At 42.4% G+C, this 18,183-nt stretch overlaps 1 protein-coding gene across 11 annotated transcripts in view; it reads left to right on the top strand.

Moving 5' to 3' along the window:
• Positions 1-18,183, top strand: part of tsnare1 (T-SNARE Domain Containing 1) — a 506,388-nt gene that overhangs the window by 221,338 nt on the left and 266,867 nt on the right. Inside the window, exon 10 of one of the 11 annotated variants that reach the window (XR_015510177.1) lies at positions 8,981-11,130. The exons of the other annotated variants lie outside the window; for them this stretch is intronic. The gene's annotated coding sequence lies outside the window, so the exon portion shown is untranslated. Of the gene's footprint in view, positions 1-8,980; positions 11,131-18,183 lie in introns of those variants that run through there. 11 annotated transcript variants of the gene reach the window in all.

Here is an 18,183-nt window from a genome sequence, read left to right as displayed (position 1 = left end):
TTTTCTGTACATTCTTAGAAATAAAGGTACGCAAGCTGTTTGTACCTGAAGGGTCCATATTGGTACCACAAAAGAATATATTAGTACCTAAAAAATGTAAGAGGAACACTTTTGTACTTTTTAGGTACTAATATTTACCCTTAGGGTATTATTATGGACCTTTTTGATACAAATGTGTAAAAAAAGAAAAAAGGTACCACCCACAGTGACAGCTCGCGTACCTTTATTTCTGAGAGTGTATGTACATACATCAAAAGCAAGCAGACTATGGCTCACGCTTATTGACAGTAGAAGATTGAACAAACTGCCAAATACTGCTCTGTGTCTGCAATAATAGGCTGTCTTTATGTTTGGAAAAGACAATGTTATCTCTATCCCAAATTTGCAATTGCCTTGTGTATGACTTTATGTCTTATGTATCTATTTATTTACTTCTTTGTGTAGAGCTGATGATGAGCTAATGATAGCTTCACCGCTAACTATCAGGCACCTATAGAGTTAATGCATTCCAGTAACATATATATATATAAAATGGGCCAGGTGCTTTTTAAAATGAATGAAAGTCAAACATGTGAGACATCTGACAGGGATGCCCTTCTTTATCTTTCACTTACTTTGAAGACATTTGATGACTTTATGTCTTATGTATCTATTTATTTACTTCTTTGTGTATAGCTGATTGAGTGATTTAAGATTGTCATGTAAAAAATATTCAGTGATTTAATATAGTTGCGCATTGCTTGTACTGTGAAACATCATGGGCTCTTTATGATTATTTGGATTTTGTGTTGCTTTAATTAGTTTTAATCACTCCAAATAATCCATGTGTGCATAGCAAATCCAAACAGTTAATAAAAATGTATCTAAGTAGTATCAACAGTATCTCAGTGATATTAAAGTAACACACTCGTCTGGACCATGTATTTGACCTGCAAAAAACTATTAATCTGTCACCCCCTAATTTTGCCAACCTTGGTAAATATGAGCCAAAAAGGTTTGTGAAAAATATGTATTTATTGTTTAATAATTCAATTTTTATCTTAAGCTTAGATACTTAACTTTTTTTGGATGAAAAGCCTTTTTTAAATAAGTTGTGGTGATGTATTAGACATACTGTAAGATTTTACTTTGAGACTTTTGACACCAATACCCAACTAACTTCTGCAATTCTCAAGTTGTGATTACTGTAGATTCTTTGGACACTTGAACCATCATCTTGACAGACACACACACACACACACACACTCTTTTCCAGACTGAGTCATAACATTTCCAGCTGACTGTAATTTCTTATTTATCGAAAACCTGATGGTGGAAAATGCTGTTTGTGCTTTTTTATAGCCACTTGTCATTTTTTGGATCTCAACTACTGTTTGTCAACAATTGAGTCTTTGTGTGTCCTTATATTTATTGCCTTGTGAAACTAAAGATCAAGGTCAATTAATTTTGTGTTTCTTGTGGTAGAGCGCTTGCCCTTTTTCAGTGGCTTCTCCTTGATGGGCATGAACTCTGGTGTTGATCATGAACTGCACATGTGACAGTCTAATTACGCCCAGGCTTTGCATGTTTGGTCTGATTCTGAGGCAAATTCTGACTGTTGGAATCATGAATCAAGCCAAATTACAGCTTTGTCATTTGTCATCTGTTGTGCTGTGTTTGTGCAGTGTACACAAACTAAATTTGCTGTCGCGTGTGAATGGGAGAGTGTGGATATGTTTTTGTATTCTTAGTGCTGGGTTGCATTAGGAAGGGTGACCACTGTTAAAACATATGCCAGAGTAATTGGCAGTTAATTCCACTGTGGTGACTCCTGATAAAGCAGGGATTAAGAAGAAGGAGAGAGTGTGTCAGTGAGTCGGTAAGTGAGTGAGTGAATGAGTTGGTGAGTGTGACAGTGAGTGAGTGAATGAGTCAGTAAGTGAGTGAGTTGCTAAGTGTGTCAATGAGTGAATGAGTGAATGAGTCAGTGGGTGAGTGAATGAGTCAGTGAGTGAGTGAATGAGTGAGTGAGTGAGTGAATGAGTGAGTGAGTGAATTAGTAAGTGAGCCATGGTGACTGAGTTAGTAAGTCAGTGAGTAAGTGAGTGAGTTGCTGACTTTAATGAATAGTGAGTGTAGTTGCTGATTGAGTGAGTGAATCACTGAGTGAGTGAGTGAGTCAGTCAGTCAGTGAGTGACTAGATGAGTTAGTTGGTGAGTGAGTTGGTAAGTGAGTTAGTAAGTAAGTGGGTTTATTAAGTGAGTGGGTCAGTCAGTGAGTAAGTCAGTGTGACAGCCAATGAGTTAGCCGATGAGTGAGTCAGTCAGTGAGTGAGTCAGTTAGTGAGTAAGTCAGTCAGTGAATGAGTCAGTCAATGTCAGAGTCAGTGAGTGAGCGAATGAGTGAGTCAATAAGTAAGTGAGTGAGTCAATTAATGAGTGAGTGAGTTGGTGAGTGAGTCAGTCAGTGAATGAGTCAGTCAATGTCAGAGTCAGTGAGTGAGCGAATGAGTGAGTCAATAAGTAAGTGAGTGAGTCAATTAGTGAGGGAGTGAGTTGGTGAGTGAGTCAGTCAGTAATTGAGTGAGTTGGTGAGTGAGTGAGTGAGTCAGTTTCATTGATACACACATTGTACAACATAGCTATTTTAGCCAGGTGTGAGGTTTTCAGAAGGTAAGATGTGTGCTTAATGTAAGAGCAGTAAAGTGTGTGAGATTTTGTTTTGCTCAGGGTGCATTAGAGTTTAAAGAGCCTGAAATAGAAGCGGCTAAATTGCTCTTTGCCATTCTACACAAGATGTTTATTAGGAGGGGGATATGAATAATGTGTCTGTGACTGGATGGTGAAGCAGGACAGACGAGGAAGGTAAACAGGTTCAGAAGTTTGGATTGATGCTTTTAGCACAGCTGTATGGAAAGGGGGATTTCTGTAACAAAGGCACTGCGATGTCGTGACACATGTATGAATGGAACAGATTGTGCTGTGCTATTAGTCGCCGCGCTGTTCTATTAGTCGCCCAGACACAAATCCCACAAACACGATACAAAAATCCTAGGCATTTTATGTTCCTTTTTTAACCTTTTATTTTTAAACTTTTATGTAAATGAGTCAAAGACAATAATAAAATGTTTGGTGTATTAAAATGTGTGGGCTTTTTTTACACAGTCATACATTTTATGCCGCAAACACACAAATCTTAGTGTTTTTTCTCTTCTTTTCATTTTTTAAATAGATTATTATGCATCATTTGAATAAATAAACTTTCCATTTTTAGTCAAGATACACCTATATGAAAATCTAGAATCCATGGCAGGGGTGTCCAAACTCTGTCCTGGAGGGATGGTGTCCTGCATAGTTTAGCTTCAACTTCCTTCAACTCACCTGCCTGGAGCTTTCTAGTTAACCTAGAAAGAGCTTGTTTAGCTGGTTCAGGTGTGTTTAATTGGGATTGGAACTAAAATATGCAGAACACCGGCATTCCAGTTTGGGAAGCTTTCAAAATAATTCCAAAATAATCTATTAAGAAAATCAACTTAAAGTTGCCAAAATATTACTTATCCAAAAAATGTTTTTGATTTATTTAGAGTACTACATTTACAAACCATCTTCATGGAACATGATCTTTATAGTCGAATGGTTTGTGGGACAAAAAAGAAAAAGAAAATCCCAAATAAACCGGTGAAACCTGTTGCCACATTAATCCTTTGCAACATAAGACATACAGTTTTGTGGCCCAGGGTCCATGATGAAAGACGAAACATTATTTCACCCATATTTTGTAATTCTGTTTCTACAAAAAATATTTATTTATTTTTTTTATACAAAGCACACCTTAATATATTTTTATCATACATATTTTTAATATTTAAAGGTTTATTGTTGCTACTTCCGAAAATAGAATTATTTGAAATAAGTTAATGTGCAGCAAATCAGTTTGTCACAACCTTATTTTAGAGCTTGCAGTCTCAGCTTGTGAAGTTGTTTTACTGTAATTTGCATTGAGATTAAATGAATAATTCTAATTGACCTCTGGAAATTCAGATTTTATATTCTATTTATTTGTTTATTAAATTATATTTTAGACTTTGTATATGAAACTAATTTAAGTAATGCATTACTAAATTAAATTGTAAAATATTCTAATGTGAAAAAGCATTTAATTAATTTAAAAGATCTTGTTGTGAGCCAAATGCATAAAATAGAAACAGTATAATATGAAATAGAAGTTTTTAAAATTATTTATTTATTTATTTTTTTACAAATGTTATTTAAAGAGCTCACACTTAGCTGATGATTGATTATAAAGCTTGTTTGACATGCTGTCCCGGAAGAGACCCCTGAGCTCATAAGATCCTCAAGCCTGGGGCTCCCTCCCGTTTGCAATGCAAGAGGGGAGTTTGAGCTCTGGTAGATCTCGATAACTCCCCTGCTGTAGTAGCTAATAGTGATTGCTCTTAAGAGATAACTACTTACTAGGAACATGTCTATTGTGCCAATTTAGATTAGTCAATTAAGTTAAGTTGCATGTTTTTGGATGGTGGGAGGAAATTGGGGTACCCGGGGGAAACCCACGTGAGCACACAGAACGTGTAAACTCCACACAGAAACACTAGCTGGCTTGGTAAGGACCTCTCCAAATTAGTTCACAAATAAACTTCTCCTAAAAAGATTAAATAAATTGTAAATGGGCGGCACGGTGGTTCAATTCTTAGCACTGTAGCCTCACAGCAAGAAAGTCACTGTGCCAGTTGGCATTTCTGGATGGAGTTTGCATTTTCTCCCCGTGCTCTTTTTTCCACAGACTGAAGGCATGAGCTATAGGTAAATTTAATTAACTAAATTGTATAAATTGTATAAACTGTATGAGTGTGTGTTTGTATGGGTGTTCTCCAGTACTGGGTTGCGGCTGGTAGGACATCTGCTCTGTAAAACATATGCTGGAATAGTTGGAGGTTCATTCCGCTGTGGCGACCCCTGAAATAGAGAAAAACCTGAAAGAAAATGAATGAATGAATGAATTGAAAATCACTTTTGTAAGACATTGTTTATGGTATTATGTAAAACAGTAAACAACAGTATGACTTTAATACTGAGTAATTTAGTTCAAATGTTAGAGAAATAGTCAATGGTGACTGATTCCTAGGATATTGCATGTAATGTACTGTATGTGCACCAGGGGGCCTCTATCAGTATGCAGGAGACCCTCGGACATTACAGTAAAGGTGGAATACATGTCGTCATATTTAATATTTCTATAATAAGATACTATTCGGTTTGCTCGTTAGTCTGGTCAGCTGAAGAAAAATCTATATGCAGATAAAATCCTACTCAGGCACTGTTTCTTTTTCATCTAGTTAACGATACAAATTAAGTTCATTTAATTAGTTTTTTTTTTTCTTCATATGCTAATTTCATGTTAGCATTTCCTCAAGTGTGCTTGTTTTCATATCTGTAGTCGGTGCTGATCCCACTGTTTATTCACCACTTTAGCATTGCTTAAGGTTGTCTGTGTACATAGCGAGTCTATTAATTCCATAAAGAGGTGATTTGATTCTGCGGCTTCGAAAGCTAAATTGTGTTTCGAACTAATTGGGTGTTTGTTTTACGGCTCAGCTTTGTGCCTCCCTAATTGGTTGATTCTTTAATTATGTCTAACCTAATGTTTTAAGAAGTATTCTGTGCATGTGTGTGTGTGTGCGTGTGTGTGTGAGTGTGTGTGTGTGTGTGTGTGTGTGTGTGTGTGTGTGTGTGTGTGTGTGTGTGTGTCTCTGTCAGTAGTGACCAGCTGAGGAGTATCTAGATAAAAGCCTGTTGGTTTTGAGTCATTAGAAAGTATGTCGCTGTAATTCTTAAATTAATTGTGGATGATGGAAATTAAAAAGCATCAGCAGTAGTTATTGTTTTCAGAGCGTGTTTGCCCATGTTTGGCAGTCAATAAGGTTATTTTACAGAGAGCAAGACTCTGCATATGAAAAGCTGTATTAAAATGTGACAAATCAAAGAACAAACAATGCTGAACATTTTGGTTAGCAATGCTACGCTGTAAAAAATAAAAAGTTGAGTTAACTTAAGATATTAATGCAACCAACTGCAAAGATGTTTTGAGTTTATTAAGCTTCAGTGGCTGAAGTTGTACAAAATTATTTTTTTAAGCTGTCTGAACAGGTTGATTTAAGTCAAGTACACTTAACTGAATATTTTGGCAAAACTTCAACAACTGAAGCTTAATAAACTCAAAATTTCTTTGCAGCCAGTTGCTTTAAAAGTTTAAGTTAACTCAACTTTTTTTTTTTTTTTTTTTGCAGTGGTAAACGCTTAAGTGAAGAAATCAAAATTTAAAGCCTCCTAAAACTGAATGTTTTACTCACAAGAACAAATATAAATGTCAAAAATATGTCCACCTTGCTTACCATTTTAAACTGAGTTTAAACATTTTTAGCTGAATTTTTTACAGCACCCTATCTACACCCAAGATAGCAATGCATTGTGATTATTAGTGCTTTTTTCTATTTCTTTTATAGATGTTTTGTTTAGTTGATGTATGAAAAATTAAGTAAAGTTCTTAAGCATTTTCCATTCCAACAGTGTGCTTGCTTTGCAAATTATGTGCGTAATTTTGGGCATTAACTAGATGTGAAATCATTGTAAAAAGTTTGACAATTTTTTTTTTTTTTCTAATAAGGCTTGTACGTAGTTCCTTTAAGGATAACAAGGCAATCCCAGATCATTTTAACTGTTTATTTTATGGGGTTTTAGACAAGATTATAAATGCAGTATGTTTTATTAGAATTTTTTTATATGTAATGTTTTTGAAAGTTTTTGTTTTATTTATTTATTTTTTAAAAGGTAATAATACTGTTAATCCAATCCAACTGTTAATCCAAATCCAATTCATGAATTCAAAACACAATTCATAAATTCACAGATCCAATTCATAAATTCAAAACACAGTTCATAAATCCACAAATCCAATTCATGAATTCAAAACACAGTTCATAAATCCACAAATCCAATTAACGAATTCAAAACACAGTTCATAAATCCACAAATCCAATTCATGAATTCAAAACACAATTTATAAATCCACAACTCCAATTCATGAATTCAAAACACAATTTATAAATCCACAACTCCAATTAACGAATTCAAAACACAGTTCATAAATCCACAAATCCAATTAACGAATTCAAAACACAGTTCATAAATCCACAAATCCAATTCATGAATTCAAAACACAATTTATAAATCCACAACTCCAATTAACGAATTCAAAACACAGTTCATAAATCCACAAATCCAATTCATGAATTCAAAACACAATTTATAAATCCACAACTCCAATTAACGAATTCAAAACACAGTTCATAAATCCACAAATCCAATTAACGAATTCAAAACACAGTTCATAAATCCACAAATCCAATTCATGAATTCAAAACACAATTTATAAATCCACAACTCCAATTAACGAATTCAAAACACAGTTCATAAATCCACAAATCCAATTAACGAATTCAAAACACAGTTCATAAATCCACAAATCCAATTCATGAATTCAAAACACATTTCATAAATCCACAACTCCAACTCATAAATTCAAAAGAATTCTTAAATCCAACTTCATAAATTCAAAAGTAAAAAGCAACATTATTTTCCAAATGCTCTAACTAACATATGCATCTTACATAAATACATTTTTTAAGAGAATATTATGTTTAGCCAATCGCTGTGAGGTTTTCATTCACCAATCAAAACACTCCCAACTGAACAAACTCAAGAAGCTCCACCATTTAATTCTAATGTTATATAAACTTAAATAATTTGTTTTAGCAGTATTATTAGACATTTGTCAAAATTTTAAAAAGCTTAGTAACGTTATATATCAGTTTTATTGAGTATGATGATCTTATGTCATTCGCGAGTGGCTGGATTCAAAGGATTCAGTAACAAATCTTACTGAACGATTCATTGATTCAAATGAATCGGTTAAATAACAACTCTTTTGTAATACAATCATTTGCTGTCACCTACTGACATTTTCAGAATATCGTTTTGTCAATCACCGCTATGATCAGATTGTTATGTTTGAAATGAATCCAATAAAATTTTGCAGCTTTAATTGTTACGTAAATACATTAATAAATGCAAATACATTATTATTGAGACTAATCTGACTCCAGACATGTTGCTCTCTTTTTTAATTGCTCGAAAAAGGGTAAACGTGTTGTTAACAGTAAAAACATGCTAGCATTAAAAAACATATTTATTTCACATTTTATTGATTCATGAAATTAGATACATAATAGTTTTAGTTAAGAAATTTTGGAAAAGTGTTAGCTGATTTTTAAGTTGATTCATTTATTTTTTGTCAGTCTTTATTCTAAACAGATACAATTTTTACAGATTTATTTGCAATATAAGGGGTTAACATATTCTGTGTACAACCTGACAAAAGTCTTGTTGATTACAGTTGTAAAAGCAACAAAATTCTAACTTGACTTTGATCATTTGGAAAATTGGCAGAAGGTAGATTTTTTTAGATGAATCATCTGTTGACCTGCATCTTAATCATCACAAATACAGAAGAAGACCTATTGGAACCCACATGGACCCACGATTCTCAAAGAAATCAGTTAAGTTTGGTCAAGGGAAAAATCATGGTTTGGGGTTGTGTTAAGTATGTGGGCGTGCGAGAGATCTGCAGAGTGGATGTAAACATCAGCAGTCTTGTATCAAGATATTTGTGCTGCCCATTACCTTACATTCAGTAGGAGAGGGCAAATTCTTCCACAGGAAAGCGCTCCTTCTCATACTTCAGCCTTCAGAGCAAAGTTCCTGAAAGCAAAGAAGGTCAAGGTCCTCCAGGATTGGCCAGCCCAGTCACCAGACATGAACATTATTGAGCATGCCTGGGGTAAGATGGAGGAAGCATTGAAAATAAGTCCAAAGAACCTTGATGAACTTTGGGAGCCCTGCAAGAATGCTTTAGTTGCCATTCCAGATGACTATTAATAAGTTATTTAAGCCATTGCAGAGATGTATGAATGCAGTCGACTAGCTCAACGGGTGTCATATACAATATTAAGTCTTTATTCACTGCACCATGACTTTATATTCTGTAATTTACATCATTTCTGTTAAGTGACAAGACTTTTGTCTTCGCGAAGTCAGACTTTACTGTCCTAATTAAATCATTAAAAATCAAGGCATGATCATGTTTTATTTTGGTAAAATAAGCGTAATCTGGAGGCCTTTGCCTTTCATATAAGCCACTTCTGATACCAAATGATCAACTAGAAGTCAAGTTAATATTTGTTGTTCCTAAAACTTGGATAGGTGACAAGACTTTTTGTCAGGTAGTGTATTACCATGGGCATATTTATTAAGTAACTAAAAGTTAATTGTTTTATATTACAATGACATACTACATTGAATTTGTAATTTGCAATGTTTCACACAATATGTGTGTGGGATGTAGTTGACAGTTCATTTGTATAAAGTACACAATTTTGTAAAATTTTTCAATCAAATACTTACTTATCTATCATCCTCCCTGAGCTGGTTGACAGAATATTTTGAAATCTCTCTGTAGGAAATGAATAAAAAGACCACTTTTGCAACCATTTTTGTTGAAATAGCTGGACGGTCACTATCAAGCTCTATTGAAAATCGAGTGCAAGTGGAGTCTCTTGTGCACTTCATAAGGAGAGCATTTGTGCCTCTTTCGAAAGTGACAGTTTACAGACTGCCTATGAAAAGTGCTTCAAATCATTCACTTAGAAAGTCCCATTTCAACCGGGACGCCTCTATAAAAGACAACCACTCGTGTAGACAGTAAACAGCGATGCAGCTCTTCAACAGCATTGCTCAACAGCTTTTGATCAAAATCCATTTAGAATGTCTTTCTGACACAAGTGACACTAATAAGAGGTTAGTTGCCCTGCAGGGCGTCTTTAGCAGGCACGGATGATGATTCATCAAGCGCAGATCCATCTTTTCACTTTCGCTATTGAAATATTGATTGATAAGTCTCTGTGTGATGTGTCATCTCCCTTCAGTGTTTCTAAATGAGCCGTTTCTTATTTCCACCCAGATTCCATGTGCCTATATTGGTAGTAGATGACAGGTCAGTAATCTCAGATGGAGACTGGAGAAATGTTCACACTGGGAGGGTTATATTGGTCACTGGAGAAGACACTGGGCACTTCTTGAATAATGTCCGGCCCACACACACTTCCAGATATTGCTTTGTGTACACTTTAGTGTATTTGTTTTTGTTTGCTGCACTCAAAACCTTATTCTTGCCATTTTTCATTTTTGTGACTCAAAGAGTCTTGATGTTCATGCACGTCCACCTGAGAATACGCTTGTGACGAGGACATAAACAAGAGCTAAACTGAAAACGATGGTGCGGTACATTAGCTCCTACAGGTTTAATTATAGCAGAGAGCGAATTCGCTCCACCCTGCTTATTTAAAAGAGCCAATTTAGCTGTTACCAGAAATAGAAAGTAGCATGGGGTTGAGATGAAGATGGGATGAAAGATTACAAGCTGATAGCACGTTGGAGTTCTTGTTAATCCTTTGAAAGCCCACCTAACAAAGGCTGATTTTAAAAATATACAGTTGAAGCCAGAATTATTAGCTCCCCTGTATATTTTTTCCCCAATTTTTGTTCAACTGAGAGAACTTTTTTTCCAACAGATTTCCAAACATAATTGTTTAAATAACTCATTTCTAATAACTGATTTATGTTATCTGTTTTGCACGATGACAGTACATAATATTTTACTAGATATTTTTCAAGATACTTGTAATGTGAAGGGTTTATTCAACATAAAATGTCAGGCAAGCAACGGTCAACACAGGGGTCTGTGAGTGTGTGAGCGTTATGTACAGGAACAGGAACTGGTGTATACGAAGTGCATAACGGAATTTGCCTAAAGTGCAATTTAAAGGCTTGCTTAATTAGGTTAAATAAGCAAGTTATGGTAATTAGGCAAATCATTGTGTAACAGTGGTCTGTTCAGTAGACAATCAAAAAAATAGTGCTTAAGTAGGCTAAAAATATTGATCTTAAAATGAAATGGTTTTAAAAAATATTACAAACTGCCTTTATTTTAGCTAAAATAAAACAAATTAAACTTTCTCCAGAAAAAAAAAAAAATTTATAGGAAACACTTAACACTCATTTGGACATATGACTAAAGAATTGGATATTCCTAAATCACATTTCATCTGATATCTTCAGGTTAGAAGCCCAGTGAAAAGGTATTTTAGTATACTTTCAGCTCCTTCTATAAGCAGCTGAATTGAGGAAGATTGAGAAGGATTCAAAGAGCAGCTGCACCGTCTTTTTTTTAAAGAAACAGTAGGAAGATGACTGAAGAAATATAATTCCAGAGGCAGTCTGGCAATTAACAATTAAGCAAATTCACTCAACATCTATCTTAGTCAAACAGGGTTTATTACAATTTAAGAGAATTCAAAGGCTGCACTTTTTTTTAATGCAAGTTGTCAAGAATTTTCCCAGAAATTGTTCTGGGTGCCACAGGGTGCAAGATGTTCTGGGTGCCACAGCAGTGAAGCCACCTTGGGCCATATGCTCTGGACATCTCCATTCCTAGGACCATGTTGGTTTGCAGTGTTTGAGACTTTTTCTTATATATGTAAAAAGGAGATACAACTAGATGCAGTAGCAATATTTGGTGTCACACCTGACAACCTTGCACTACCAGCGGGTCAAGGAAATGCACTAGCTTTCTCTTCTTTGTTGGCCCGAAGGCTTATACTTTTGCAGTGGAAGTCAACTAAACCACCAACACATACAAAATAGGTAGTAAAATGTCATGGCATATCTAAAGGACAGATTTGTTCAAAATTTCATGTGATACTTTACACCAAATCTTTGCTTTTAAAAGCACAATTGGTTGAGTTTATGTAATTTGCTTGGTGATCTGTAGACAAGTCCTGTCTACATGTGTTTGTTGCCTCATTACAAACATACACGGCAAATCTCACAGTATGTGCAATTAATTAACAAAAGATTCACTTAAACAGACCTTACGCCTCTTCAGGGTGGCTGTAAATAAATTTGTTATCTGTAAATCCTGAATTTGGCATCTTGACAAACTGTAAACTGTGGAGTCATTGCTTAGCAATTTATAGAAACCTAAAGGCTGGCTTTGGATTTATTCAAAGGGACTTACATCTGCCGTTTTCAAAATGAGAATCCTTCATACACAGCAAGATCAATATAATCCTAAATAACGTTAAAAATAAGAGAGGAAACGTTCGAGGTTACTAAAGTAACCCTTCGTTCCCCGAGGAGGGGAACGGAAGCACTATAAGTGGATTTGATTGTAAAATCCACGCATTGGGAGGTTCGGTTCAGAAGCTACTCGTCTGAAAGAGTATTGAACGGGCCAATTAAGAATGAATTGGCAGCGCAAGCCTGCGCAGGTGAGCGGCATAAGCAATCAACTGAGTATATAAGCTCACCTGGCGCCAGCAGACGCTATCCTTTTTAAGCTGAAGAGACTTTCAACAGCTAAGGGACAGTCATTATGGCGACGGAGTATAGTGCTTCCGTTCCCCTCCTCGGGGAACGAAGGGTTACTTTAGTAACCTCGAACGTTCCCCTTCGAGGGGAACTTCAGCACTATAAGTGGATTTGATTGTAAAATCCACGCATTGGGAGCCCATTGAAAGCGCCATAATGACTGCACCTTACCAACACCCCCGATGAGGAGATAGTCAAGCAAGCGTGACGCACCCACATCATGGGGGGCGCGGTCCTCCAACGTGTCCCTGGCCCTAATTTATCCTACTTCAACAGAAGTTTTACGGATTTATATATATTTTTTTGGGAAGTCGTGAGCATCTAGATAATTCTAGGAAAATACGACAGTACGTTGGGAAGCGTGCAATCCCGATAGGGAGGACGCTGCGGAGGCCATCCGTTACCCAAGGGGGGATAGATGGCAGATTTTACATATGGACTAGCCCTAAAAAGGGGGAGTACGCATAGCGGGGAGTGGTTAGCGGGGAGGGAAGACACGGGTCCGCCCAGGGGGGGGACTTAACCGTGGCGGAATAAGCATATGGGATCGCCTAGTGGGGATCAGCATAGCATGCACCTTTACCCAAAACGCGGGCTGACCAGTGGGCAGACCTACAACGTAGTGGGCCAGCAAGTGACTCCTCCGCTGAGTCAGTGCTGGGGGCCACGGAGGAATCTGCAGGGCTCACCTGACGGGGAACTTTACTGACAGATAAAAATGCGCACGTATCTCCGTGTTAGGGAAAATGGCGCAGCAAGCGTGTTTCAACACCCTACCGAATTGTTTCCTCAATCACCAAGGGTTACCTAATACCCTTGAGGAAACCGGCTCCACTCGCAGATTGTAAAACCTTGCAAATGTGTTGGGTGTCACCCAGCCCGCAGCTCTACAGATGTCTGTTAGAGGGGCGCCGCGTGCGCGCGCTCGAGAGGATGCGAAGCTCCGAGTGGAGTGCGCACGCGCTCTCGGGGGACGCGGCTCATCTCGGCTCTGATAGTGAAAGAAAGGCATCCACAATCTAGTGGGAACTTATTTCGGTACGGCACTTCCCTGCTGCCGACCGCTATAACAGACGAAGAGCTGCTCAGATGATCTAAACTCTGAGTGCGGTCCGGATAATACGCAAAACGCGAACTGGACAATAAGAAGGGCTGGGTCTGCCTCCTCCGAGGGCAGCGCTTGCAGGCTCACTACCTCGTATTAAAACGGAGTGGTAGGAACCTTGGGCACATATCGCGGGCGGGGTCTCAGGACGTGAGAGAAGCCAGCCCAATTACAGGCACGAGTCACTGACCGAAAAATGCCTCCGGGTCCCCGACCCTCTAATCGATATCAACGCGACCAGCAGAGCTGTCTTCAGGGACAGAAAGATACTGAGTCGAGGATCGAAGGGATCTGACGCGGCTTGTGTAGCGAGGGCGAGATCCTAAGAGGGCATGAGAGGGGGCGGGGTGGATTAATTCGCTTAACGCCCCTGAGGAACCGGATGATGAGGTTATGCGTTCCCACGGTGCTGCCAGCCACCGCGTTATGAGAGCGGAGATGGCAGCCACGTAACCTTGAGTGTGGAGGGCGACAGCCTGCTCTCCAACTTCTCTCGGCGTAAAGAAAGCACAACGCTGATCTGGCAAATTACGGGGGTCTTCTCAGCGAGAGACACACCATTCAGTGAATAGACTCCACGTCAGGGCATAGGCGCGCTCGGGGAGGGGGCTCTAGCCCGAGTGACGGTATTAGCCACCGCAATCGGAGGTTACCTAAGTCTTCCTCGCGTCTAAAAATCTCTTCAAAGATCGGCGAGGGTGCCAGGTGGTGCCCTGTCCCTGAGAGAGTAGGTGCTCTCTCGAAGGGACTGCCAGGGGAGGGCTATCGCGAGGGAGAGCTCTGACATCCAGGTCCGGTTGAGCCAGAGGGGCGCAACCAGCAACCTGTTCCTCGTCCTCCCTGACCTTGCACAGTAACTGCGCGAGCAGGCTCACTGGGGAAAACGCGTATTTGCGCGTGCCCCGAGGCCAGCTGTAAGCCAGTGCATCCGTGCCGAGAGCACTCGGTCAGGGAAAGAACAACTGGCAATGAGCGATCTCGGGGGAAGCAACAGATCGATCTGGGCTTCCCCGAATCGCGCCCATATCAGCTGAACAGACTCGGGGTGGAGTCTCCATTCTCCAGGACGCAAGGCTGCCGTGAGAGCGCATCGGCTGCACGGTTGAGCTTGCCTGAATATGAATGGCGTGCAGCGATTTCAGCCGCGGATGACTCCAGAGGAGCAGACGGCGGGCGAGCTGAGACATGCGGCGAGAGCGCATACCCCCTATACGGCTGATATACGCCACCGCCGCCGTACTGTCCGTCCTGACCAGCACGTGTTGCCGCTCCAGCACCGGAAAAAAACGGTGGAGAGCGAGGAACACTGCCAACAGCTCCAGGCGATGTGCCAATGCAACTGGGTACCTTTCCACAGGTCCGCAGCCGCATGCCCGCAACGCACAGCCCCCCAGCCCGTGTTGGAAGTGTCTGCTGAACCGACAACAAGACTGGACGCCTGTTCTAGAGACACCCAGGCCTGTAGGAACAAGGGGTCGCTCCAAGGGCTGAGGGCGCGGCGACACAGCGCAGTAACAGAGACTCGGTGTGCGCGCGCGTGCCATGCGCGTCTGGGGACTCGATCGTGAAGCCAGTGCTGAAGTGGTCTCATATAGAATAATCCGAGCGGCATGAAGCGGCTGCGGCTGCGGATGCCATATGCCCCAGGAGCCTCTGAAATAGTTTCAGTGGGACCACTATTTTACTGTCGAGCTCTCTCAGACAGTACAGCATCAGCTGAGCGCGCTCTCCGGAGAGGCGCGCTGCCATGGTGACCGAGTCCAGCTCCAGCCCGAGAGAAGAGATCCTCTGCACGGGGGCGAGTTTGCTCTTTTCTCGGTTGACCTGAAACCCCCACAGGTGGAAGTGCCAGAGCACTTTGTCTCTGTGCATAATCAACTGCTCCGAGAGAGGGCAAAAATCAGCCAGTCGTAAAGAAATTGAGTATGCAGATGCCCGCGAGCCGAAGGGGCGCTGAGGCACCCTCCGCGGGCTTGGTGAGGACCCGCGGAGACAGAGAGAGCCCGAAGGGGAGGGCTTTGTATTGCCAAGCTCGACCTTCAAACGCAAACCGCAGAAACTGTCGGTGGCGAGGAAGAGTGGAGACATGGAAATACGCGTCCATCAGGTCTAATGCTGCAGACCAACCCAGAGGACGAACGCACCGGAGGATGCGCTTCTGCGTGAGCATTCTGAACGGCAGCTTGTGCAGGCAGCAGTTCAAAACGCGCAGATCTAGGATTGGCCGTGACCCACCGCTCTTTTTGGGCACGATGAAGCGTGGGCTGTAAAACCCGCTCTCCATCTCGGCTGGAGGGAGCGGCTCGATTGCATCCTTCGCCAGGAGGACAGCAATCTCCTCTCGCAAGACAGGGGCGGACAGGGGGCTGACCCTGGTGAATACACACCCGTGACTTGGGGGGCCGTTTCGCGAACTGAATCGCATAGCCGAGTCTGATTGTGCGTATGAGCCCCCGCGAAGAGCTGGCCCGCGCTAACCAGGCAGGCAGAGCTCTCGCTAATGGACTCATCGCTACAATCGCTGACGTACCAGCAGTGGGGCAGTGCGGAGTGGGTGTGCTGATCCGGGAAGCTCGCGGGTCCCACGGAAAAGCTGGAGGTGAGATATTTGCTCTCACTCCAAACCCGAGCTCCGGAGGGGAGGCTCGAGGGGTGGGAGAAAGGAGACCGTCCTCCCAGCGCTCGTGAGCCACTGGCGAAACGCACCGAATCTGCAAGCTAGAAAGCATAGCGTCCCAGACTGGCAGATTTCGGGCTGTCACATCTGGGGAAGTGAAAAGTGCCCTTTCATAATGTTTTCATGGCAGTAAAAAGTGCCGTTGGCAATGGGGCCCCGCCCTCCAGCGGGGAAAGAGCAAGTTCCCTCTTCTCCAGATGGCCTGTGCCAGGGGCGCTTCGCGGTCCGTTGCCGGACTTAGCGGCGTTCTGGGCAGGGGGGCTGCCTGCTTCCGAGGTGCCCGACGCGCTCGCTTCGCCGGAGGCGTGTGCGGGGGCGGAGCAGCTCTCGTAGGCGGGCGCCTTCGGCGAGGAGCAGGTATGAATGGCACGGCGGGCGGAGCGGGCTACGGACCGCCGATAAGACATCACCCACCAACTGCTCTCTCACCGCCTTGGATTCCTGGGTGAATTCACAGACAGTGTCGCCGAACCTGGCTAGGGATATGGGGAAGTCAAGAAAGCGGACTTTGTCGACTTTGCGCATATCAGCCAGGGGTGGCGCTCCTGGACCACTAATGTGGACATCGTCCTCCCCAACGCACACGCAGCGGACTCAGTAGTCCGAAGAGCTAAGTCGGCGGCGGTGCGAAGCTCGTAAGCCTGGGTTGGACCCACCCTCGTGCAGCTCGGCCAGCGCCTGCGCTTGGTAGCGCTGGTAGGTGGCTATCGCATGCAAGGCGGAAGCAGCCTGGCCCGCAGCTATGTAAGCTCTAGCTCCGAGGGAGGTAGATAACTTACAGGCTTTGGATGGGAGACGAGGCGGACCCCGCCAAGAAGAGGCGCCGCGCGGATTTACCGCCATCGCGCACTCAACCTGAGGAATCGCCACATACCCCCTGGCTGTTTCACCGTCAAGAGTGGTTAGGGTGGAGGAACACGCAGCACAAGCAGAAAAAAGTGCTTTACAAGACCGCGTGAGCCTACTGTGCACCTCCGGGAAGAAGGGAACGCCCCTCTAGTCGGTCCGGCCGCGGAGCTGGGGGATAAACCATCTCCAACCCACGGCCGAAGCAGCCCGGGAAAGCACGGCTAACATGTCCGTTTCAGGATCCGTAGTGACAGCGCTCACCAGCCCGAAGGGGGCGAGCGGGTCTGGATCATCATCGGACAATGAAAGCCCACCCTCCGATGCCGCGGTGGACATCTGGTCTCCGGTGTCATCGGGCGTAAGGGCTACCATCTGTTAGACGGATCGCTTCCCCCGCCCGAAGCTTGGATGGAGCGCTTAGAGGAGCGGGAGGTCCGCGGGCCCGTGGGCGACGGATTATCTCTCGCTGAAACCCTCAGATCAGCCTGAGTGCCCGCTGCAGAGCAGGGGACAACTGGGGTGGTTCGCCCTTTTGCAAAGGCTAACCGCGATCTTGCGCAACAGTCATGGCATCGCAATGACGACATGAACTGCCCGCGAGCAGCGCATTAACATGCTGGACCCCCAGACATGTAACGCAGTGCCCGCGCCCATCATCCGAGGACAGGAAACCACCGCATCCAGAAACGCACAGTCGGAGCGCCGTCCTGATAAGGACGTGCTGCACGACTGTGTTGCTCTTTCTGTGAAGTTTGCAACTTTATACGCACCGCTCTGGAGGACCGGACCCAAAGAACGCCAGGCAAGGGAGAAACCCAGCTCGACCGTCTGCCACTGCGTGTACACACTCTGGACCGGGAGAATGCTCTCGTTCGCTCAGAATCGCTGGTCACAGCAGGAGGAACCCTCATCGACTCGATCAGAAAGTCTCTGAAGCGAAAAGGATAGCGTCTGCTGGCGCCAGGTGAGCTTATATACTCAGTTGATTGCTTATGCCGCTCACCTGCGCAGG

The sequence above is a fragment of the Danio rerio genome, chromosome 16 (genome assembly GCF_052040795.2).
Source record: "Danio rerio strain M-AB ecotype USA chromosome 16, GRCz13ab, whole genome shotgun sequence".
Lineage (NCBI taxonomy): Eukaryota > Metazoa > Chordata > Actinopteri > Cypriniformes > Danionidae > Danio > Danio rerio.
The sequence above is the reverse complement of the archived record's forward strand: the minus strand, read 5'-3'. Positions and strand labels throughout refer to the sequence as shown.